Below are 27,351 nucleotides of genomic sequence, written 5' to 3'. Positions count from 1 at the left end.
ATCAAGTTCATAACTCGAAACGCTCGAATTATTTTCGTTTTTTCTTCTCCATCTTCATTTTTTCTTATTTTAAAGCTGGAGAGGTTCGCCGTGATATTCTTCGAATGTCATTTATTCATTTTGAAGAAAAATTTATCATCCCTTGTTGCCTTTTCTTTTTCCGCTGTTTTCTTTAATTAGAAAAGGCAACAATTTTTTTTTTTTTTTTTGCTTCAGAGCAAAAATAGAACAGTTCAAAAACCAAGCGGTTATTACGCTTTATGTCACCGAAGGTAAAAATTTGAAGCATAATAAGTTGGAGGAATAGGAGTTTGAAATGAAATCTAGTCGGAATAAAAAGTGGAACAGCATCATAAAAACTGAATATTATGTAGTAATTTTCTCCTTTTTTCATTTTATGATTCAACGAAAAATTATGAATGCTTGCTATATTAACTGTTATTCTTTCTATTTCGGTGATCCATATTAATTTTTAGCTATGCCATTACAACTGAATTGTACATTATTTCTTATAAATAGGCCTTTTAAAAGGTTTTTATTAAAGTCCTGATTTTAAATGAGAGTAATGCTAAAGATCTTAAATTCGATTGAAATAATCTTCAACAAATACGTACATAAAGTAAGCCGTAGTTAATAGTTTGTTGCAGCATTTATTTAAAGAATAAAAACGTACAGAAGAAAAAGAAGCTGCAACAGTACTTGTGCAGGTAAAGATAACCTGGAGTTGATATGGTCTGTCTTATTTGTTTAATAAACTCTAAAAGCATTGCAGTGTCTAAAGTAAGGACAACAGAAACACTGCTAGTAGATCGCAGATTATAATTTTGACAAAAATTATAATCTGCGATCTAGTAGTGTAGTATCTCTCTTAGTGTCTAAAGTAAGGACAACAGAAACACTGCTAGTGGATCGCAGATTATAATTTTGACAAAAATTCTTGTGAGAGCATATTTAATTACTATGCAATAGATGTATATTTTATACCTTTTTCCTTAGTCAAATACTGATACTGCCGCTACAAATTAGTCATGCACGATTGGAATACAGTATTTAAAAGTCAAGTCAAATTTTAGTGATAAGGTTCGGAATAAATTAATGTTTGTAAAAGAAAAACATTTGTGATTGAAAAATTAATTATTGAATGACAAAGCAGAACTTTACCCTTTAAGCGAGGTTCTTAGTTACTTACACAAGAAAAAGAATGTATGCGTTTCCGAAAATTAAATTACACTTGAAACCTTAACAATTTCAGAGCACGAAATTATTTTCTTCCTCCCACGACTACAAAAGAGAAAAGTATCGAACTTTAATTATTTAGTGTATGAGGATGGATTTATATGTATTCCGGTTAAACGCAAACCCTACAAATGCTAATTGTTTAATATAAGCATTACAGAGCAATGAACTTAATAAAAGGTTCTGAGATTCAATAAAAGGTTCAAATGGAATGTTTTATTATAGGCAGATTAGTTCATCATTAGTTTAAAGACTAAGTTAAAAATTTAATATAACTTTTTAGAAAGTCGATTTTTATTCAACAATTATGTGTTACGATTTCAGGTAAGATTTTTCTTTTTGCGGATCATGTTACCAGGCATCACATCGACAGATGTTTACTTTGTTAAAAATTCTGTCTAGATTTGTGAGCTTCAATATTTGACTCGAGTTCCGTGTTGTAAAGCTTCGTCAGGCTACTAAGCCACAATTGTATCTCTTACTACTTATCTTTCTAATTACACTTGTTTATAACTTAATTTCACTATCGCCTCTTTACGGACTTTTGTTTTTTAAACATACATTTGTTTTGTTTTATTTTATTTATTTATTTTTAATTTATTTATTCATTTATTTTTATTTATTTATTCATTCATTCATTTATTTATTTATTCTATTTATTTATTTAATTAATTAATTTATTTATTCATTTATTTATTTTATGCCATTTGCGACGGAAACAAAGTATCTCGCTCCACCATTCCTCGCCTTTCCTTCACGCCGGTGCCGTAGGCAAAAGCAAAACGTTTTGAAGACAATCTAACTTAAATAGTTGCAGCCGTTTATATCAGCTGATGAGATTCTCACCAGGGAACCAACCACACGAGCAGTGTAATAATGAAAATAGTTTAAATAAGTAAGCTTGAAAGAGCATATTGGGAAAATTTTTGACGCAAAAAATATTCTCCCTCGTTCCAACGTTATCGAGACAAAAGATCTTTTTAAGTCAACAAAAATTTTTTAGAAAAGTGCCAAATTTAAAAGCTTGGCGAAAAATTGAAAATACCATGTGATTTCCTCGTCAGCATGAGCCAGGATGTTTATCTGCAAAGCGTGTAAAAGATATCCTCTATTACTCACCGAAAATTGGTAAATTTTGCGACTTTTCCCCAAATTTTGGCAAAATTTAAGACCACATATTTTATAACGGGGACACAAGGGCAAATAATGCATGCGTCGGGAAACGTGTTTCACTACGTTTTTTCAGTTGCGACTTATTTAATTTTTTCACCATTATTACATTATCGTATGGTTTAAGTAAAAACGCTCTCGTGCGAATTGGTAATCATTTATTCTATCAGTAAAATTCTGTTTAAGCATTCCAAAAGACCATGACGTTATGATAAAAGATGGAACAGAGAAGAAATCCACTTCTGGTGTGAAACAACTAAATTAGACGACAGTGGTCACCAACAACGTTATTAATTTAGGAGTGATCAACAATTTAGAAGTGAAACGTAGTTATTAGTGTTAATCATAGTGAAGAAGATTCAAAATTATAAGAAAGTGATTTTTGAAAAATTTCAAGTTATAATTCTTCCGGAACCAATTTGTGGTAATATGAAGGTGTGAAAGGGGAATTTATTTTTAACAAAAAACAGTACCGGAACGACGTTCCACCGCCAATTCACACCGACACACACACACATATAAGTATATATATATATATATATATATATATATATATATATATATATATATATATATATATATATATATATATATATATATATATATATATATTGTTACAAATTCTGTAAGTAGTAATTATTTTTGTGATTAATTTGTCTAAATTTGGCGTTTATTAAATTATCTTTCATCTAAAATTATTGTAGTAACGTAACCTGTAATTTCTTGTAATGAATATACAGCCCCCGTACATTCGGCCGAAGTATACGGTCCCCTCATTTCTGAATGATAAAATTTGTGAATGGAAAGAAATAAAATAACGGTCTACGATTTTCGGGAATCTTGTGGAATATTTGAGAGTTCTCTTTCGATGTCTATAAAAAGCGTCCCGCATGATAAAAAGTCAGTCTCGATTGAGAATTTGTGCTGAAAGTGTATTAGTTCTGTTTATTGCGAGGCATTTCGCTGTGTTGTTTTTTGTATTTGGAAGTAAATACGTGTGTAACCATTGAGTTTACGGTGTTGAGTGATATTTGCTTAATTGCTGATGATTAATTTAGCAGTTGTTGACGATCTTTCCTGTACATAGTGTAAATAAATCTCCTGCGGTTTTCTCAAGAACTGTGTCGTCATTTCAAGAAAGTTGGAAGTCGCACCGGATCTGTTACAATATATATACCACTATAGTATGCTTAAGTGAGTAAGTTAAGAAGATTTATTTTGTATTCATTTGTCTTCCGCTAACCCAAAATTTTCAGATGTCTGCACCATAGAATTTAAAACATGTTTTTCTTCCCCTTTCGAAACAAGAAGCTCATCTGCGTGAATCTTTTTGAAAGGGAAGAAAAATTTTATAGCAATAACCAGTTTTCTATCGTGAAATCCAATTCTTACTTCGTTTAGCTTTTTTTTTTTTTTTTTTCATTCCCACGCCACTGAACATTAATTTGACCCATAAACATACTTGTCTGTTGGCTACAAAAATGAATTTGAAATCGTGAAGAGTATACCACTCCCACGCCAAGGGTTATAAGGCGTGGTTTTTCGGCGATTTATAATAAGGGCTTTTGTTTGTTTAATTATTTATTGTCTGGCAGTCGAGTGTTTCCTTCCGCCAAATATTGGCACAAAGAAACCCCTGTTTCGATTACTATTAGTACCGAAAGACGATGACCAATTCTACTTTGAAACAGAATTTCAACTACTAGAACTGGTTCAGATATCAGTGTCCTTTGGAAAGCCAGTTCAAAAGGTCCGTAATGCGTTTTGAATTTCAATTTCTGCAAGCGAAATATGCCAAGGGCTGAATTTTCTTCACTGGTAATTAGTCTCTTTTGGAAATTTGGTTTTATCATTAAATTTTTAAAAAACATCATGCCATAGCAAAAATATTTTTGTCGAAAAATGTGGCTAACGTTATTTTAATGCGATAGATAGTGATCAACAGCTTTTATTTGATTTTACAGACAACGCTATTAAACGTTCGACTAAATTTGAAAAAAGAAAAACTGATAATAAGTGAGACCTTCTTTACTCTTGTGTTATCATTCTTTTTAGTTTCAAAATTTAATGTGCTGAGAAGTTTCATTGTACTGTGCGTACAGATAAGGCACTTTTTACACCATATTTTTGGACAAAAATTTATTAGTATACATTATTATCGTAACTCGCTAATGCTGAAATTTGCCTCGTTCACCTCAGGAAGTGGGTTCAAGTCCACTCCAGTCATTGAATGCTCAAGATGCAGGAAGTTGTCTGTCTTAATGCCGTATAATGATGCGACATGTAAATGATTCCTAGAGTATTTATTTGGCTTGAATACTCATAGTAAAATCAAATTCCTAGTTCAGTTTCACTTTGTAAGAGCCGAAATGCCTTCTTCTAGTTTAAAACTGATCGTCAAAACTCCCGCCGTTAATAGATCCGCATTAACAAAATTATGCATATAAAAATTTAAAAAAAACAGTTCGTGAACAACAGCCACAATTCGTAAAACGGCAACCAGTTAAGTCTTCAACTAATGAAGTTTCGTATAGCGCTTTCCTAAAACTAACGTAATTTGATTGGTTAGGTGTCTTAGGACGTTTGACGTCCATGCCCATGATATAAACACTTTTTTCAAAGATCTATATTATACAGGGTGTCTGAAAAGTCCTTGACACATTTCAAAAATTCATAGAAAAGCAACGAATTTCCGTATCAATATGCAGTTTGCGCCATAATACTTCACAGGCTGAATAAATTTTTGTGATTTCGTAAAAGAGTAACAAAAAAGAAAACAAAAGAACAAGTATAATTGTAGTAATTTACAATTGACGACTACATCGCTACAGTAAGAAAAGCATATTTTTACTGTAACGATACAGCGATTACTTAGTCCTTTTTTTTTTTCTTTTCGTTTTCTTTTTTCTTTTTTACTTCCTTTTACAAAAAAGGAAGTATTGTATTCGCGAAAAAAATTTCACTCAAAAATCGGCCTTAATTTTCATTTTTCTCACTCCCGAATGCATGCTGAGTTCTTTTTTCGACCCGACCACACGTGGATATATGCCTAAGAACCTACAGACACCCGAAATATCCATTTTGACGACCTCCGAGTTAATTATAACGAATTTTCTCGTGACATCTGTATGTACGTATGTGTGTATGTGTGTATGTATCTCGCATAACTCAAAAACGGTATGTCCTAGAAAGTTGAAATTTGGTACATAGACTCCTAGTGGGACCTAGTTGTGCACCTTCAATTTTGGTTGCATTCGGATGTTTCTAAGAGGGTCTTTTGCCCCTTTTTGAGGGGAAATCTTTGTTAATTTCGATGTAAACTCAAGTGGTGTTATAATTTGTCGGACACTTGGCGATATATCACCAGTCTTTAGGTCGCCAAGTTTTTTCACTTACTTGGCGAAAAATTTGGCCATTTTTTTAATTTTAAATTTGATTTTAATTTGGCCACTGTTGGTGATATTTAAAGAGTAAACAATTGAATCACATTAAAATTGCCAATGATGGGGAAATGACATTAAATTGGAGTAAAAGGAAATCATGTGATGCACACATCAGCTCGTTTACGATGTCATAAAAATTCTTGACCTTATGATGTATTATAGCGGAAACCGCTTATTGATACGACAATATGTTGCTTTTCTATGAGTTTTTAAAATGTGTCAAGCACTTTTCGGACACCCTGTATTTCAGACGCTACGGAAGCTGCTTAAATCTTGCATTTTGATAACAGTAAAAAAAATTAATTAAATAAGTAATAAGTTTACATTAAAATTTTTATTAAAAAAATGTACACTTTATTAATAGTGAGTAATTTTGTATTCGCGAAAGGTCAATGTGGGCTCTCCTAAACTAAACTAACGATCCGTTTCAACAAAATGTATAACTCCCTCAACTGGAACGAAAGCTTCTTCTTACAAAACTTCCCTTTTTTTAAGTCCTTTACCCGATACCTGCTTACTTTCAGAACTTTCCATAGCAAAAAAAGAGAGAATAGAAAAGACAAAATCCAACGACTAGAACAATTGTAAACAAGACGATTAGTTTGAAAAAGTAAAACAAAGCGATCAGATAAAACGTAAACAAGACACTAAAATAAGAACATTGTACTTAGATGTACATTTACTGCTTCAGCAAATATTGGAAAACAAAATCAAGGTCTGTGATGATATTTTTTTTTCAAGTTATAAAATAATAAATAGCAATTTCTAACCATGTGAGTAACTGCTACACAGTAACCAGACATGCCACCTAATAAAAGAGATGTAGCTTCAAGTGAAAAGGACACACAGTGTTTTAGGTTTTTGCATATAACTTTCTTTGTCTTTGGAGTATCAAAAAAAGAAAGATGTCAAATTGTTCAGAATAAAATGCCCAAAAAAATAAATAAATAAATAAAGAAATAAATAAATAAAATAATTTAAAAAAAATTATATTAATTTGAATTTTTGGCATCTTGAATTCAAATTGTTTTTCGCAATCACGAGCGTGTGTATGAATGCGCGTGTTGTGTCTGTTTAGGCGCATGTGTGTGTGTTTGTGTAGGCGCATGTGTGTGGGTGCGTGTGTATGTATGCATGTGTGTGCGTGTTGTGTATGCAGTGGTGTGTGTGTAAGCGTTCGTGTGTGTGTGAATGCAGGCACATGTGTTTGTGTCTGTGTGCAGGCATGAGTGTGTGTATGTGTGTGTAGGAGTGTGTGTCTGTGCGCAGGCATGAGTGTGTGTATGTGTGTGTAGGAGTGTGTCTGTGCGCAGGCATGAGTGTATGTGTGTGTAGGCGTGAGTGTGTGTAGGATATGGACGCAACCTGGAGACGGTAAGAAGAGCAGCATCGTGAGGCCGGCCGACGCGACGGTGCTGCTGGCAGAGGGTGCTGGCGGGAAAATAAAATGATAGGACCTCAAAACAGTCAAGTGAGAACAATAAGCAATCGTGATTGCTCAAAAAAAAAAAACATTTTAAGTTATATATAGGGTAGATCGGGGCATGTCTACGCAGATTTGTTTCAATGAATTTTCTAAATTTTATGTTTTAACTTAGGAAATTTTAGACATTGCGGTTTAATGAAGTAGTTAATGGAGTCAAAATTGGTATATTCAGTTGCTGCTCAGTTTGTGTTTTCAACCATTAAAAAAAATTTGAGTCCAAGTCGGTTGCGTAAACTTGCCCCGGACACGACACACTTTTACGCATATTTATTTTGACACCTAACGTGGTTCTGTTAGTGTTTTGAACATAATGTCTTACCATCGTTAAAATAAAGCAAATTTATTACAGACTGAATAGAGTATAAATTAAAAGCTGAATGGGCATGAAGACAGCACCATATGATTGTAAGCTATAAGATACGAATTTGTAACTCAATTGAAATTTAAATGGTGATTTTCAAAACTAAATATTCTGAAAATACTAAAAAGTTTTGAGACAATTCGGATAGAAAATAGCGTCAGGGCATGTTTAGAAGTAAGACACAGCGCGTGAAGGGGCTCAGACGTCAACGCGTAAACTTGCCCCGTCGCCAAGTTTGGATTTATTTTTAACGTGCAAAAAATTTAATAACATTTCAGTTCATACAAATATAATTCTTAAAAAAGGATAAAACTCTGATAATTTTTATATATTTGTTCTTTCTTTACTAAGTATTATTTATTCACAATAAGCTTCAAAACGTTCAACTCAAAATTTACTCGACTTGGTAGGAAACAGATAATTCTTTCTGCATGCTAGACCGATGCTTGACTGATGCTCAAAAACTTGGGAGGATGTTTGCAAGGGAGCAACATCAACATGTTATGACTGTTGGCTCTCCCGTTATGATTCGTTTTCGAAAAGGGCACTGCGTAAACGTGCTCCGGTCTACCTTATATATATCAAAAAACTGCCGTGGGCAGGTGGCCGGGTAAACGGCAGTATCTGATGAAATGCGTTTCCGAGATGTTTGAAAAAATGTGTGTTGAATTCAATGCTAAATACAGGGAAGTGTGTGCGTATGTGTGTATTGAGATTTTAAAATTCCTGAGGTGCATTAAGATTTTTTTTTTCGTGGTTCTGTTAATCATTCCTATTCAGAGTCACAACTGACTACAACTGTATTTATGTCGAGGACTGCATACTAAGTGCCTTGCCTCCATTATTTTATATACCGATAGATCGCAGCACCATCACCGGATCGAACAGTTAATGAGAATTTAGAACTAGTCCAGGAGCTAATAGCTACCTAGTACTAGCACCCCCAGAGGTATCGTTTCACTTGGAGGACATTGAGACCACGAGCATATTTAACGTCGCCCAGTCCCCTATAATGACGACGATGGGTCTTCGACCATCGAGGTTCGAACCCAGGACCCTCCGGCCCTGTAATGAAAGTATCAATGTCGATGTATTTCCAAAGCCATTACATTAATGATGAAAACATTCTTTCGGACATAAAAATCTTACAAAAGCGTTATATCAGGCTACACGAAATAAGTTTTGTTAACATGTTTAAGATCGACGGAAGATTCCAGAAAGCAACTACAGTTCGTGTTTCAAAGTAAAAATTTACCTTTAAAAACAATTGTCGATCTCGAGATTTATGTGTCTGCTGATAGAATGACGCCAAGTTAAAAAAAAAAAAAGAAAGAAAAGAAAAAGAAAAACAAATCTAACGGAACGATTTTTGTTAGACAATATACTAAGGCATTTACATGAATATTCATGTACATTACAGAATCAGAATCTATTTTAGGAATTCTCTATCAACGAATCACATACGAAACTAAAAAAACTTATTTAGTTAGATTTTGCACATTTTGATACTTTTTTCTTCAGGAATTTGACATTTGCGTAGTAACTTTGGATAAACATTTTCATTTGACATGTTTCCGAATTAATTTGCTTTAAATTCATTACGTTCCAATGGCTTGTCGTACATGAAAGCGAAATGTTTTAGTATACCTATTTCAGTGAAAAAGCATGAAACATTTGAAGGGCTTATTTTGCATGGGATCTCTCAGAAGTTCCTGTACTTCTTTTACATTTTATGTGCATTTTAAAACTATTTATGCGTGAAAATAAGTTCTGAAGACTGTAATGCCCCCGCTCACTTCTGTAATGAGGAAACAAAATGTATTAAAAAGCAGAAAAAACACACACAACTAACTGGAAAAAAAAATTTCTTGTTTATCAATGTCTAATCATCTACACTTGTTCATATGTATAGATGAGTATGAATATATATAGATGATTGGACTCGCGTAAGAAGTTTCAGTTACCATAATAGTTATATAATTTATCAAATGAACCAGAAAAAAAATTATATTTCGAGCCATATGGGAATAAAACGACAGTTTTTATACCAAAATGAGATTTTTGATATCGCGTGGAACATAGTTAGGTGTAGACTAACCAGGTTATGAACAATGGATTGATTGAAGAACATTTTAAATAATATTGTAATTATTTTCAAAAATTGGGAGAACTTTAAAGGTGATTTATCAGGATTTTTAGGGGGGATGGGAGGTCTAGCTAAAATGAAAAAAAAACAAAATGTGCCAACCAGTTGAATGAACGCCCTTAACCACTGAAAAAACACAGCATTTTTTGGTCTAGTAATCAGAGAAAAAACTGTTATAACTTCATTCCTTAAAAACGAGTTGTTCATTCGCTGGGGGAGGGGGGAGGGGTGTCATTCACTCGTCGGTATGTGTACTTTAGGTTTGTTAAGAAATAAAAGTCTAAACTCTCTGGAACCAAAATGATCCGGCATTTCTATTTATGATTGTGGTCAACAGGTTCAAAAGGTTAAATGATAGTTCAAGAAGTATCCAGTCACATATTAGAGTTCACAGCGAAGAAGTTTTGGCAATAACAATAGAACATTTTCCCACGAATACAAATGGATTCGCTTTCATCGAGTTTTTAATTCCCACGCCTTTGACCCGCGTAAGACCTCTAAATCACCCACCCACAATCACTCTCAGATAGTTGCTTAATAGGTATCGTATATGCACAGAGAGAGGTACTATAACAATGTTTAAAAAATAAAAGCATTTTCGGTTGGTCTGTTATCCGCTGAGCGGTTAGGTCAAAGCTTTCATACAAATAGGACAAGGGTTGAAAAGCAGTTTCGAAGTAACTATTGTAGCTCTCAGTTTGGGATACGAGCCTCTGATAATTAAAACAATCCAATTAATTGCTCTGAGAGATAATAGAAGCCGTGGAGTTGATAGGAGAGATAGGGGGATGATAGACATAGTGACAGCATTATAAGGAAGAAATTAATAGCTTTACATGCATTAAAAGAACCAGGAAAACACACAACTTGCAGGAAAAAACAGCTTCTTGTTGAATACTACTAGAAGTTTTCATGAAATAACATAATAACGGAGAAAATACAACGCAAATAAATATTATATACAGTGAAGCACCATTTATACATTTCTCTTTTATACGTTTTTATGAATTATACGTTTTTTCATTTGTACGCTTTTTTCGCAGTCCCTTCAAAAACGTATGAACGGTGCTTCACTATATATATATAAATATATATATGCAGTGGTGTCACTGCGGGGGGGGGGGGAGAGGACGTTCCGCCCCGGGGTCATCTGCGTGGGGGTGTGACATCCAAACTGGAATTGCAAGTTTATGAAAAACATAAAGCTGAAATGCATTTTTAAGACTACAAATTTGAAAATTTTCCACTGGACCCCCCCCCCCTCCCCCTGAACTGATTAGATTCATATTGTCAAAACCTAGTAGTGACTTCTCTTAAACCAAAGAAACTAAAGCCCATTATTTTCCCCTGTGTTTGCGATACGTTTGTATTAATAAAGGGGCCATCAATTTCATGCACCCCCGTTCTTTTTAGACCTCGCGACAGGTCTGCACATATGCGTCTAGGACAAATTATATAAAATCGCTAATATTTTTTGTTTGTCTTAAGTACATTAACCCACTTAAAGTTTCGCAATAACACAAATGTAGTTGTTTCTGAAAAGTGTGTGTTTTCATAGAACATTAAAACTTTTTTTTTCTTTTCTTGCGTTTGTAGGTGGAGGAGGGGGGTTGAAACCAAAAATTACTACCGGGGGGGGGGGGGGTATCCCGTGATAGGTACGCCACTGATATATGGAATAATTGTTTTTTAAATAAATGCTCTTTATCAGTTCAAAATTTTATGAACACCCTGAATAACATTTTTTTTTACCTATTCCCAATTATTTACTTATTTGAAACAGTACAAAAGTTGTTGAAAGAATTCAGCAACTTAAAGCTTAGAAATGCAATACCATTTTTTTTTACTCACAGTAAAATATCGAGGTCTGTGTGCAATATTTGAAATGAACAGAAAACTTGCTATCAACCAACCAATCTGTAAATGTTCGTATGAGACTTGTCATCAAAACTTCAACAATCATAACTGTAACTTATTCTCAAGAGCATCTTACAATCACTGATTTTGGGATACAATGTTAGTATTGTTATATTTTTTACCTTTACTTTTATTTTTTGTCTCAATTTCCGTTGCTGTTTTCTTCTTGAATTTTTTCTTCGTCATGGACTTTGCCATTAGAAAAAAAAATTACCTGTATCTTTTATTGTTCTTAAATTTTCCCGATGCAATTATTGAGTCTTTATAGTTCTTCATTGCGTTTCTGATAGAAATATCTTTGTTTACATTTTAATAACACTTCTACTATATTACAGTGCTACATTTTTGCTTTTGCAAATGTAACAATAAAATACTATTATAAGCTAAACTAATTTAAATAAATCAGAGTTTACAAAACTACTAAAATAACGAAATTTTCTTAACAAAAATGGTACCGCAATATTTTCTTAGAGCATTAATTATTGCGAAGAAACATTTTCTCTTTAATAATCAACCAACTACAGTAAAAAATAGTTGAAATAATGACTTTTCAAATGTAGTACTTATAAAGCATCTCAAAGTACAGTGTTGCAAATAACATTAATTGAACAATGTGAATGATCTTATTAAGAACCCTACACTTTCCATGAATTAAATAACGCGCATTGAAATAATAACTTATGAAACAAACGAACCTAATAATACAAAAACATAGATATACGTAACTGTATTTTTATCTTCCAAATCAATCAAATATTAGTATAATATATCAAAACCACAATTTTCATTCACGCTTTGCTTATATATTTAGCTTGGACTTATAAGGCAGATAATATTGAAACTCAGAGAAAGACTAACGTAAGTCAAAAAACGCCCGTTTTCCGTTTATTACTGCATTGCATGTAAAGTCTTATTCCACATTAAGCCATAACTACGCAATTCTATTTTTAAAAAAATGCCTTAAAATTATTTACCTGTTTTTACCCCTTATTTATTATATGCTGTAAGAGCGTGAGCCCCAACCTTCGTATGCACCAAACGTTTTTACGCTCTCTTACAAAATAGTGATAGTTTGACTTATGTTAGTCTGGCTTTGAGGTATAGACATAAGGCGACACCAAAGAGAGTTATTGAAAAAGTAAAGAGTATTTAACATTGATATTTGTAAACAACAGCAAATTTGAAGAAATATTGTTTTTCTTAGTATTAAATGTACTGCGCCGTGTGGACTAGAACCGCTGCTTTTTACTCAGGTAACCTGGGCTGAATTCCCAGCATATGAAAAACTTACCACTTCTCCTTCGCCATGCGGCAACACATATTATGTAAATCGTAAGGCTTCAAGATAAAAGTTAAGGATTTGGGTGGGAATGTATTTATTATTTGTACTTTTGCTTATTTTCGTATTTAGTTGTTGAGGACCTTAATGGATGAAAAAGGTATGTGACAAAGATGTGAGGAAAATACTGCATTATAATTTCAAGCTTCTTTTTCACTACTTCACACAATCAGTTCATTTTTTACGCAATATTGCGGTGTAAATATGAGAAAACTAGTAAGTTTTGATTTTATTCTAATATTATGTTCGCTCAGGTTTTTGTAGTCCTCTTTGAACACAGTTCTTTAACTTTATCTGTCTTGCATTGCTACTAATAATAGACTTGCTTGAATTGTTGAGGAAAAGAAGAATTTTCTATCTAAAAAGGATTACAACAATTTATCCGCGAAGAAGTAATCATTTCTTTGAAGAAAATATCACTTAGCATGCTCATTCTCTAACCCTTTTAATCATGACATGGTAATATTAGTGCAAAGATTTGATGGCTATGTTACTGTAATCGCAGAAGAAAATTAGTAATAATTAAAGAAACGCAAGGACATTGATTTCTTTTATTATTAAAATTCAATAAAAAATGAGTTGATTTTGGCTCCTTGGTAAAAATATTTCTCTTTTATCTATTTAAATTGGATTCATGTTAGAGACTTTTGAGTTACGTTATAGACTTGATTTTTATATAAGTATTGTTTTGTTACTTTCTTGCAGCGCAGTGGCTAAGTTATCGTAATTGCATAAGAAAATTATAATAATTAGAGATACAAATACATTAATTATACTTTAAATATTATTGAAATTCCATAAAATGAATTAATTGTGACTCCTTGGAAAAAATATTTTTCGTTTATTTATTCAAATTGGATCCATGTTTGAGACTTTTGAGTTACATTATAGACTTTATTTTTACATAAGAATCATTTCGTTACTTATTTGCAGTGCAAATATTTGATGGCTATGTTACTGTAATTACATAAAAAAAATACCAATAATTAAAGAAATACATGGACATTAATTACTTTGAACTTTATTAAAATTCAATAAAATAAGTTAATTTCGGCTCCGAGGAAAAAATATTTTTATTTTACTTGGCTCTATGTTAGAGACTTTTGAGTTACATGGAAGGCTTTGTTTCCACATAAGGCTCAATTTGTCATACTCCCTTTAATGCCACATTGAGCAGCAATTAAATCCTCAAAATCAGAAATGACATCTGCAGCATGAAGAAACTTTTATTGATGATGGTATGATAATAGTTCCATTCACCTGCAATATCGATAAATGAAGCGGGCTTCATAATTCTAGAGCTCCTAAGATTTGAAATTTCTATTACCCGTATATCTCGTCGTTATTTCGTATAAACAATGACTCACAAAACACAAGTTCATTGTAGGCCATTGAATTCATTTTCATTTTTCTTCATCGGAAAAAAATATCGTATTAAGTATTATCATTATTGATTAGGTCGATGGTCGTGATTTTATTCAATTCAGGGTTTTTGTACAACCACGGAAATACAGAGAACTTGTCCGAAGGAAAACGTTTATTGTGGCAAAATCTTGTCTTAAAAGGGTTTCAGGGAAATAAAAATTGCTGTGAGCATTTCCTAGGTGCTTTAAATTCGTCCGCTTCCCAACTACTTTGTATAACTATTAATACTTATATTGTTCAAAATTTAATTGGTAGTTCTCGTTTCAGCATAAAAATAATAATTGGCTACTATTAAAAAATATTTTAGCCCTTAAATATCTGATGTTTAGAAAACCTTTTTCCAGAATTCTCTTAAGCTTTTATTTCTTGTTTAAGAGACGGGGAATGATCTACTAATACCATAATGAAGATCAATATTTTATTTAAAAACTGAACAGCCAAATGAACTCAAGGTTTTGAATGAAGCAGTTGATAAAAAATACAATTATTTTCCCTTAAAAGTCCGTGAATTGCATACAAGTAATGCATTGGGACGAAAGAAAACTTTTTGATTATTTGCATTTCCGAACTACATATTTTTTACTACAGAAATTTAATTTATTGTTTCCATAAGCATACAATAAGCACATATATTTCCAAACAAAAGAATGACGATATTAGAAGTGACATTTTCCAACATCGGTAGTATAATTCATAACATACTATGCATTTCGGTTTGTCATGCCATTTTTTAGGTTTTGTATATATTTTAAAATCATAATTGTAATATTGTAAAGTACAGCGAAATCTAATATTGTGATTCCACGGTGTTAAATTATGTTTATCCTAATTTTAAATGCATGTACCATAAATTTTGTTTAAAATTCGGTGTTTAGTTCGAACAGCATTAATATTGCTTTATTTACCAAAAGACAATTTAAGGAAAACATAGCAAATGCAACTTTATTTGCCTGAAAAATAGATGAGCTAGTTTAAAACGACTATCACAGAGCGATGGCTAGTTTTGTTGATTTTTTATTAGAAAGGGCATAAAGTATTAACCGTACATTAAACATTTGTGTTCGGGTTATGAACAGGGTGTATTGGGAAGTCTTTGGCCATCTGCGCCGTGGTTCTGGGTTCTGAATCGCGGTGGCGAGTTGTTAACGATTTTCAAGATACAGAAAATCGTCAGCACCCACAGCGTATGATTGATTTCGCGGCATGTAAAAGATCCCAAGGGTATTCGTTTGGCTCTGAATGCCTTCAGCAAAATTAATTCCCTGGTGCCGTTTCCCATCGAAGAGAGTCCAGGTGCCACCATCTGGTGGAAACAGGGCGTCAAAAATATCTGTGTCACTGACATCCGTTCCTAAATGGTGGCAGATAAAAGACTGGATGCCCTATCTGGGAACTGTACCAGGACTGAAAAAGGCTATGGCGCCTAACACAGCAGCATTAGAAAGAAAAATAAGCGTTAGTGTACGGAAAAAGAGCCAGCAATTAATATACGATATTTATTTTTACGAAATGCCTCTCTTATCTTTTTGTATTAAATTTTTATGATATGGAATATTTTTTAATAACTTTATTTAACTTTATAATATTTATTGTTGAATGTTTTGAAATGATGAATGTATTTGAGGAAAAAATATCAAAAAAAGCAATTTTATTTTTTCAACCACGTATTTAACTACACTTTATTACCTGTTTATTTGGGGGTTGAGAACTGAAGAGCTATATAGGTTTTTACAAATACGTTGTTAATTCAATTCAAAAGTTTAAAGTATGCATCACATTTTATTTATCATCCTTTTGTACTTCATAGAAAGAAGGATTCGATGAATTAAGCAATAGTGCAAAGTAACAAGCTTTATTTCATATAGACTACTGATGTAATATTTTTTTCGTCTTCTTGTTTAGAAATTATAGTAGCACTGAATCAATTTTTACAGAAGCTTCGTTAGTTCTTTTGAATTTCCTCCTTCATTTAGATTTAGAACATTTAATTTAAATATTTCATTGCACGTTTTGTACGGAGGACAGATGTCGAGTTTTCCAAGTTTATTTAATTTCAATCGTTCCCTTAAACTAATATTTTTCTTAACTACTCTCTAACTACTTAAAACCGCACTGTTTGATTAAATTTTTGAATCGAGATTGAAGCTTCGTTTTCACAATAATCTTTCTTCTTAGATTTTAATCCAAAACTTAAGCTAGAATTTATTTTTACGTTAGAGAGAGAAATATTCATTAAGATGACAATATATGAAGCCATGACGTAATTAAAACCAACTTATTTAATAGGTGGATCCTCTTCATTGATACATTTAAGAGGGATAATTTAGTTTTGCCATTTCTTTCTTTTTTTAATCAGAACACTAACTTCTAAATTTATAACATTTTTAACCTTCTCTTCAAGTTTCTGCATGAGTAAGTCACGAATAATAAATTATTTACATAAATTCTAGAGTTGAAATTTTGAAACATAGAAAATGTTTATTAAAAATGTCTGCCCACTTAACTTAAAAATTTATTTTATCTTCCAATTAAGCATAAAAAATACTCTAAATTATTACCATCACTCTATATGCACCCTGAGATTTATTTTAACTCAATGAGTTTTTTATTTAATGATCGAAATTTTAAATAATTTTTATCAGTTTGTGCTTATAAAATCAAGCTTGTACCAATCCTCTATTTAAGCTTCAAAAAAGAAAAGGACTTGTTGAAGTGAATGAGATGGGTCAATACACTCAAACACAGTTCCAATAGCTAGGGTATGGAAACCGAAGAAAAACGTTTCGAAGCTGTCATGGAAATGGAATGAAACACGCTATGCATTTTCATTTTTGTTCCACAGAATAGGATGAGGGCATGAGGAGCGACCGCTTTCTAATTGTTCGAATCCACTCGTGAAAACACATTGAAAACAAATCCACGAAGCTTGTCAAAACGTCTCACCACCAAAAACTGTTGGTCAATAAGTTTTGCTTAGTGACCGTGCGTTTTACTTACCTTTGTGTGTCGAATATTTACCATCAGAGTGAATTCTTGTATCGGATTTCCATTGTGGTTTTATTTCATTTATTATTGTTTTATCTTTCAATCAATCAAAAAAGCAAGCGGTCCAAATAAAAGGTTCGGTCAGGGCCGGGAGATGTATTAGGCATATCTTAGTGAATAGAAACTGGCCTAGTTATACGGATGAGACGCTTTCTTGACTTACGAAAGAACTGGCCCAACTTTCTTCAGCTTGTCTGACCTTCTGGAGGCAACACAAGCTGCGAAACTAGATGAATTAGTTAGTGTTCTTTTTTAACTTTCATGTGTAAATTATTCAAATCATTAAACGACTCCTTTGCCTTACACAAGCGAATCACAATTATGTTTTTTGGAAAAAATGTTAGCCCTATACTAAATCCGTTTTATTTTCTTCTTTTTGTCTCCCACAGGAGGATTTTGGCTCGGTTTTGTAGTGAACCTATTATTTAGATTCCTAAAACATTTCTTTGTTTCCCACAAGTGGATTTTCCCAATGTTTTATGGCACGAAATAGTTATGAAACAAGTTTTTAATATTACCGTGGAGGTCCAACGTCAATGTTACGATGTTATTACAACCAACCTCAAATTATGCTTCGAATTTCTATCTAATTTGAATTTTTTGCGTTCAATGAATATTGCTGCTTTAAATGGAAAAAGTTTTTCATACAGTATTTCGTCAATTTAAGAAATTAGTATATAGGTGTTTTCTCTCTTTTTTTTCAACAAAAGCATAGGGACGCTCTGAACTGAAATTTTTGGGAAATTCTCAATTTGATGAATCGAACTCCAAATCTCGACGAATAATGAGAATTTGCCGAATAAAACTCCAAAGTTTGCCGAATGATGGCAATTTTACCGAATTGTCAAACAAAGTTTGCCGAATAAGGAAATTTTTGGAAGGTCACGGTGACCTCCCATCTGGGCGTTCCTGTATATCTGTTTCGGCTGCTCATAAAAACTAGGCAATCTTTTTTCTACTCTACTGCGCGGAAAATCCATTAAAATAAAGAAGCAATGATTTTAACATTCAGCGACAAAACTCCCGTAGAATACTCATTTCTAGTTATTGAGTTACATATCAGCTGTGAGGGGAAGGTTAATTTTCTACGTTTTTTCGGACGTTTTCCATAGTTGGAAAAGTTGAAAAAAATGCTAGCCTAGGGCATCTTTTGATTTGGCAATGAATGAACTGTGACTGCAAAGTTAGGCAATCGCTCTCTGTTTCGTAGCAAAGCTAGACATATTTTGAATTCCGCATCAATCACTGTCCAATTGAACAGTGAGTTACAAATTTAAGTTTAAAAAAAGACCTTTTCAATTCGCAAAATTATGGCGTGAACGTAAGGTCTCGTCTAATTGAGTGAGTCAAGAAATACTTATCTATACAAAGTGCCATTGAAATGTAAGGAACATTTGATTGAAACAATTGCTTACAAAAATATTACAATGAAACGGTAAAAGATATGTTTGTTGATAACAGTAAGGGAAGTTATTGGAAGAAATCAAGATAAATTCCACATTAATAATAAAATTAAATATGACTACGAAATTTAATCTTATTCTTAAACTTATTGAGATCAGTAAGTACGTTATTAAATTTGAAAAGTAAAGTAGGTTTAACGAAACAAATTAAATTTACCATTTTTTAAAAGTTTGATGTTTCAAAAATTTGACTAAAAAAATAATTCTAACTGTCATTGTCTTTTCTTACTTTAAGTGAAACGTTTTGCAATAAGTGCGTGTCATACAATCAAATTATTTCATTCATCAAATTTATCTTTTTCTACACTTAAATTAAGAAAATTGAGTATTAGTGAGTTAAGATAATGGAAATCTAACATTAGTTTTTTAATATTATTATAGTCAGGGCTGCAGAGTCAGAGTCGCACTGGTTTCTTGGTAAAGGAGTCGGAGTCTTAATCGGAGGATTTACAAATCCAGGAGTCGGAGTCTCATAATATCCTTCCGAGTCCGCAGCTTTACCAGAGCAACAAAGTCGGAGTTGGAGTCAGACTGTTTTTGGGAAACTCGGGAGTCGGAGGCTTTGAAATTCCGGGAGTCGGTGTCGATTATTTTTCCTCCGACTCCGCAGTCCTAATTACAGTATTTATTATTTTTTATTCAGTCTTTCCGCTGGACAAGCAGATTAGCGAAACGAATCTTGTATGATTAAAGCGTAACACAGAATAAAGCAATCATCTAGTCGTAAAAAAGAAAGAATTTAAGCCGATTAACGAAATGAGATTTGCTCTTTGTACTTGACATTCGCACCATATTTATCGCACAATTACTTAACGATGTCACATGAATTATCTGACAACATGCAAAAAATAATATATTACTCATCCCTTATTTGATTTTTTTACATTATTCGTGGAGAAAAAAACAGAAAAACACTACCAAAATTTTCAAATTTTTTCATAGCACTAATACCACAATTAATCTAATTTCTCTAGAACTAAAAAGGTTGTGCTGGTGTGTGTCTGTGACTGTATACTATGTTAAAATTTTGATATTAATTTCATACTTAAGTGCCTATATTCCTTTTAAAAAGATTCATCTCGCTCTTATTTGTCTGCCAGGGTCTGACTCGAAAAAGGGTTTGGTCTAGGGCCAGTCGATATTTTAATCGGACTTTGATTGTCACAAGTAGGAATTACAGAAGTTCATTATTCAACTACATAAACCCCATTAAAGTACATTCACATTTCCTATAAGGCCCAGAATGATTAAAGATTATTCAATTGAAATAAAAATCTATCAAGTCGTAAATGACTATGAAACTGAAAATGGAATTTCGGCCAAAAACTCCCGGCTGAGACTTTCAACGTTTTATGATTTATAGCGCCTGATGAGCATGATATTCGAATCGTTTATTTCAGAAACCCGTCAAGCACTATGTTAACTAATTTCAAGAGTGAAAACAATCCTACCATCCTATTAAATTGCTCAATAGGGATTACAATACTGGAATGAGGATCAATTTCAGCTTTAAAAAATGTTTTCCCAATGAGAAAAATTAAATATGATACTAGAGATGTTTTTTGGACATTTTAAAGCTTGACGCTTGGCTAGTTGTTGAAATAATTGATTCCTTCAGCAAATATTTTTAATTTTTACTTATTGTTTAAAAAACCATATGGTTAGTCATCACTGTTATTAAAAGATCATTGGCTAAACACTTTATTTGCAACTTATTTACATTCCGTCGACTTACTTATAAACAACGTTAGTGACTTCCAAAAACTTCTCCCATACATTTGACACTCAAGGCAGTCATTGCATTTTTGACACGGTTGACTGAAAGTAAATAAGGCTAGAAGAATTATTTAAGATCAAACCGATGGCCGGCCATCATTCATGCAGGATATATTACCATCTTTTTCTCAAGGGATTTAGTAAAAGCTATTGCAAGAAGCATATTACACCTGTTGTGGTAGACGGAGGAAATGGTAGGTTCTGCCCAATTTGATCACCCAGGCCAACAGAGGAACAGTTTGTAAGGATATTATCTGGATGGTAAAGAGAAGACCCACTAAGGTACTAAAATGCAGTTTTGTAGTGAAAAATCAACCAGGGAGGGGTGTAACTGAGTTATAGAGTTTGCGAAGCGGAAAATTTGTCAGAGGACGCAAGGAAACATTGCGCTTCGGTGAACCGAATCAAGATAGTACAATTAAAGTACCAACAACACACGGAGTTTTCCATTCCATGATCGGAAGGGGTGAAATGGGAGGATTTCTATATGATATTTTTCTTGAGAAAATTAAGTGAATTAAGTATGTGAAAATAAACGGAAGTTTACTTAGGGTGACAAAGATTCGGATGTCTAGTTTAAGAGTTTCACACCAATGGATGAGAAAATTATTTGATGCGAAAGTGTTAAATTACTTTATTTTCTCATGCCGCTTCGTTTTTTCGAATACTTTATTAACATGTATTAGGTGGAGTTTGAGTTGTGCTACAGACAACTACGCCGTATAAGTAGCATTGGGGTATCCAAAACATTGTTAATAAATAGAAAAGAAGCTTATCCACCTCAAGTAAATTCTGGTATTTCATGCACATTGCTGCAGACAAGTCTGGTGGTGAACAGATACACTTGAATTCTGAAAGACAAAGTTGTACTTTTTCTGCCAATTTAAGCTTTTAATTTAAAAGTTAGTAAAAAAATATATATTTAAGTATTATTTCACCTTAATCGAAATTTCATGCATTGTTAAAATATTAAAAATGTTGAGATATGCGAAAGTATTTTTCATGCCTAAAAATAACTGTAATGGAATTTTATTAATGTCGCAACATCAAATTCTGGGCTCTTCACTCTCACTTATTAGTCAACGGCTATTTATTACGATGACAAAAGTTCTTTTCACATATTTTTTATTTTGTCTTGTCAAATGATTATTCCTTAGACTGAATTGCACAGATTTCACTAACTACCAAATAATCAAAAGTTATAAGAAACTAGTTAAAATATTATCATAATCATATTTTTTAAAAAGGAGCTTAGAAAACAATGATATTTGAACGGCTAAAATGGAGTTAAACAACTGAATTTAGCTAAATATATATTGACTTAAAAAATGTTACATCACTATTTTTCAACAAATGTGCAATTAATGGGGAAGAAACCATATATTGTTTGAAAGATCTCTTGTTACTTTGCTCTAGTTTAAAAGCAAAACTGCATTCCCTTTTCGTTAGACTCCAAATGCCGTAATTGAGAAAAAATCAATACCAAAGCTCTAGTTTTTGATGCTTTCCAGATGTAATGTGAGTAGCGTTCTTTTATAAATTGAGTTATTCTGATAAGTCTGGAAACATTGCTATACATTGTGTGAATTTCCTAATGACATAGAAAAGCAGTTGATGAAGGATCTTCAAGCATCAGAAAACTGAAATGAAAGGAAAAAAGAGCAAAATAAATGCTGCGTGTTATTTGAGGAGATTTATTTGAATAAGAATAAAATAGTCCTTATGTGTTCATGTTAGGTTTAACCTTAACATATAAGGACTATTTTATTCTTATTCAAATAAATTTATTCATATAAATTTATTTCTTTATTTATATATTATTATTCATTTAGGTTTATAACATTTAATTTTCTCCGTTAATATATTTATACAATCCATACCATACACATAAGCCCTTTGCTGAATTGGAAGATATGCGGCGATATACGAAGGATACATTCTGGTTTGTTTTGAAAAATAGAGTTAACGAATATTTAATTTTAAACTGGGGTTGATTGTTTTTTTTTTTAATAGTAACGGAAAAAAATATTGAACAGTATCTGGCAGAAATAAACGTCTATTTTTCCTTCATTTAATTCTCATAATTTATTTTTCCTTGCGTTACCCTCGATCGTAGTTGATAGACGAATATAAATTTCGTCCTCTTATATAGCATGTATTTTCAGAAAATCAAAATATGGTAGTACCTCTTTTATTTAAGTTGCTCATCATCTTAATTCTAAAGTTTCAATGCATTTTTTCTTTTAATTTATGTCAGTATATACATTATGCTACTTTTAGAACTACAACACTGCATTAGCGTTTCTCATTTCAAAATGTTTCTTTAGGAACTAAATATCAAATTTAAGTGAATTAACTTATCGGTGATGATATGCAAAATAAATAAATAATTTATGGCAACGGGAAAAAAAATCTGTAACCTATTTTTTTCTTTATGTAATGAACAATATTTCAAGTAACATTGGACTGATGCAACAACAGAAAATTTATCCCACTTCCTTGTAACTGCTGGAAAGGAACGCCAGACTATGTTAGTTAAAACTAAACATTCTTAATTTAAATGGCATACAAGAAAAATATTTGAACTTTATAGCACGTACAACAGAATTCTAACAGTGCAGTAATTAATCATGTATTTACATTTACTAATGAAGTGAAGTACTAATAATGATTGTTAGGGAAGTTATCAATATCATATTTTGTATTTCAAAGCAGAAAGGTTTCCCTTCAATAAAAAAAATTTTTCTCCGGTAGTCAATATCGTCTCTTAACAGTCAAATAAAGGAAATTAAGGTGTTTCTGTTTTTATCTCGTAGTAGCAATTTGATTTTTTTCAATAGTATTTTATAGATTATCTATGTGTAGATAGTTTTTAACTTTAACTGAGTTCATATGAATGATCAAATGGACATTGATAACTTTAATTCAATAATTTACATGACCCCCCCCCCCCTTTATTTTAAACCCTTAATCCCAAGTGGAAAAAAAATGCTTCCTCACACACCCAAAACAAAATTTGTCTTCCTCACTGATTGTTTAATTTTCTGTTTAACCCGTAGTGAAATCTGTTTTTTTTTCCTCTGCGTTGCGAGTTAACGCTTAGCATATATCAATTTAGTCTAAATTTCCTATTTCATTTCTTTCCGCTGGCACTCTGATTTCTTCCGAAAACAAACATTTGTCTAGTAGAATTCCTGGAATCATTCCGGGAAGAAACTCTTGTGAACTGGTTTTGTTAGAACCTGAAGCTTAATTAGGTAAATACATCTGCGCAAATTTGCTAATTTCACACAAATATCTGATTATAATCACACCATAACAAAACAAAACAAAAAAAAAAGTTTGATTGAAGGATGTTTTGCATAAAGATCTCTTTATATTATGTAAGAGTTATTAGGGTTTTTTTTCCGTAGAAACACATCCCCTTCAAGTAGCGTTTCTACTGGAAATGCATCCTTGACCTTGAAGTGTAGAAAGAAAAAACAAAAAGAAACATCGCCAAGTCTTCTTATTTGGCGGCACCCCGGGATGCATTGAAGTCATTCAACTTTTCTCTGGGCCAATAGGACTCAAAACCAGCATTCCAGTCTCTGGCGTTTATTACCGATTTAGCGATTTTTTTTTTACCTTTATGCATTTTGTCGGGAACATATATTTTTTTATTATTTTGTTGTATATATATAATGATGGGCAGACGTTCAAGACTGGATTGTTTACTACAAAGAGTTATCTGCAGTTACAATATAAACATAAAAACTAAATATTCTCTTTAGTTACTGTACAGAGAGTATTTTTGAACTGTGTTTATACCACACACTTTACTTCAGGCCCGTGTCCAGGATTTCATAAAGGGAGAGGTTGAAACTTTTTACCTTTGTAACTTACGTTGTCAAAAGAAAACTAACTACGCGTGTTGAATAGTTCATTTTAGTTCGATAACTAGACTTTTTCTTTTATACACTTTTTTTTTTTTTTAAATGAAATCTTATTTGTACAGTTGAACATTTTGTAAAAGCGCACATATTTCTTTTATGCCGCCTAATGCTAGTTTCTTTCTTTTCTTTTTTTTTCTTTTGTTTTTCCATCAAATAACATTGAACAGGAATTTAATGAAAAAAAAATTTAATTTAAAAGAAATTGCTGTTTCGCATAGAAACACTTTTTTAATGTGTGAAACGACTCATTCATCCAACACTAAAGGCGTACCATAAAAAAAAAAAACCTAACAGTAAGCAAAGTAACCATTTTCCCTGCCCCTGATTTTTTTTTGGGGGGGAATGGGCTAAGTCATTGTCTAATATTCTTTTAAATAATTTTCCCCTGCATGCTTACAGCATTGCCGGACTCTTCAGTCATTCCTCCGTCGTTAATTTTTTCAAGTACTTAGAAGCGAAGGGGCTTGGGAATTCTACAATTGAGGGAAATGCTAATTGTTAAACATGGGGAAATATTAAAGAGGGTGAATACTTTATCAGAGTTTAACTCTAAAATTACTTAAAACTAAAAATACATTTTGGAAAATCGTTTAATGATTCATTGATTTTTTTCTTTTAATGGGAGGGGTTTAACCCCTAAAACCCTCCCCTTGGACACGACTCTGCTTTACTTTAACCATAGAGTTAAATTATTAACGCACATTATACAATCTATGCAATTAACCGTTAAAATACAAGTTAAACCATATCAGTGTTTTAAAGCTTTTAATAACTCTGAGACACATATGCATTGAGCGTGATTATTAAAAGAATATAGGGTCTGGTGGGGGAAAGTGGTCAATGGGGTAAAGTGGTCATACGTCAAATAAATGGCTATAGCTTGGAAAGAAATGTTCGAATGAATGTAAAAATTTTACTTTAGAGTAAGGCAGTTAGAAACTACATTTTGAATACGAAATTTTACAACTGGCAAAATTTAATTCGGTAAAAAAAAATATTTTGCGTGAATATGAAAAATTTTAAAATCTAAACACCTATTTTAACATTCTTGGGAAATTTTGTTTGTTAGAATTTGGAACAGATTGACTATACAGGAAGCTTCCTACATGTCTCAAGAACTCTTACTCATTAGCAGTTAGCTGAATCTATTTTACATAATTTTTTAGAACAATTTAAGTAAGATGGGGTAAAGTGGTCATAATATTAGGCTTAACGAATATTGTTCTTCTAATGTCACTTAATCTTTAGGTATAAGGAAGATACATATTAATTTTACTTAATATGTATTTTTTTACAGTAAACGGGGTTAAATATACGAGTATATGCGTATATATACGCATATATACTCGTGTAGACATGTACATATACGTATTCACATAAATGCGCCAATAAATACGTATTTAGATATCTGTAAGTATTTTTAATCCATATAGCTATACATTCTACTATACACGTGTATGCTCGCTTATACTCGTATATATAAGAACACTTATATACTCAGGTAGACACGCATATACGCGTACGTACTCGAGTAGACACATACAATATAATATAAAGATGTACAGGGTGAGTTTATATTCTTGAGCAAATTATTAAAAGGTGTTAGAGGAGAGAATAAAAAGCAAGAATCAATAAGGAAATATGGTCACAAACACAATGCTGACGCGCTACATGCACGCAAAGTGAGAAATTGATGGATGCAAAAAAAGTCACAAATATATATATATATATATATATATATATATATATATATATATATATATATATATATATATATAACACAAATACAATTTTACACAACATTTTATTACTTAAGAAAGTTTTAAAGCGATTGATGAAATTTGCGAAATTCGGCTGTAATACATGCGTCGCATTCACAGATCCCTCTCTGTTGCAATAACGAGACTTTTGAAAAACTTTCATCAGCCGCTGCGCCTTTGTTGCGATACGTGTATTAAAGCTACTACAGACCGTAACTTTCAACAACTGCTTTAAGTATTTCTTAAAAACTAAAATGTTAGGTGAAATCATCTTTGTGCAACAAATTTGTGCCCTGCTTTGCATCCATCAGTTTCTGGCTTCGTGTGCATGTAGCGCGTCAGTGATTATAACGTCCTAATGATTCTTTGCTTCTTATCCTCCCCTCTCACACCCGTTTGATTTTGCCCAAGAGCTTCGATTCACTCTGCAGGCCAACATGTATATAAGCGTATATTCTCGTGTATACATACATGTACTGGTGTATACACGTAAATGTACGTCTATACGTCTATACAGGTATATAATCGTGTTTACACGTGTACGTGCGTATGTACTCGTGCTTCCATATTATATATACGTGAGTAGACACGTACAAAGACGCACTGGATGTATCCACGAATTAACTCGTGTATACTCGTATATGTACGTATGTACACTTATATATGCGTATGTACGTCTACTATACACATATATACTCAAGTATGCACGTATTTTCTCGAGATACAAGTGCAGACGCGCATATGATGTTCGTTTATACGCGTATATACTCGTATAAACACATGACACGTACATATACGTAACACGTATATACATGTGACACGTATGTACTCATGTAGACACGTATACAC

The sequence above is a fragment of the Uloborus diversus genome, chromosome 10 (assembly GCF_026930045.1).
Source record: "Uloborus diversus isolate 005 chromosome 10, Udiv.v.3.1, whole genome shotgun sequence".
NCBI lineage: Eukaryota > Metazoa > Arthropoda > Arachnida > Araneae > Uloboridae > Uloborus > Uloborus diversus.
This window is presented reverse-complemented; position numbering follows the sequence as displayed.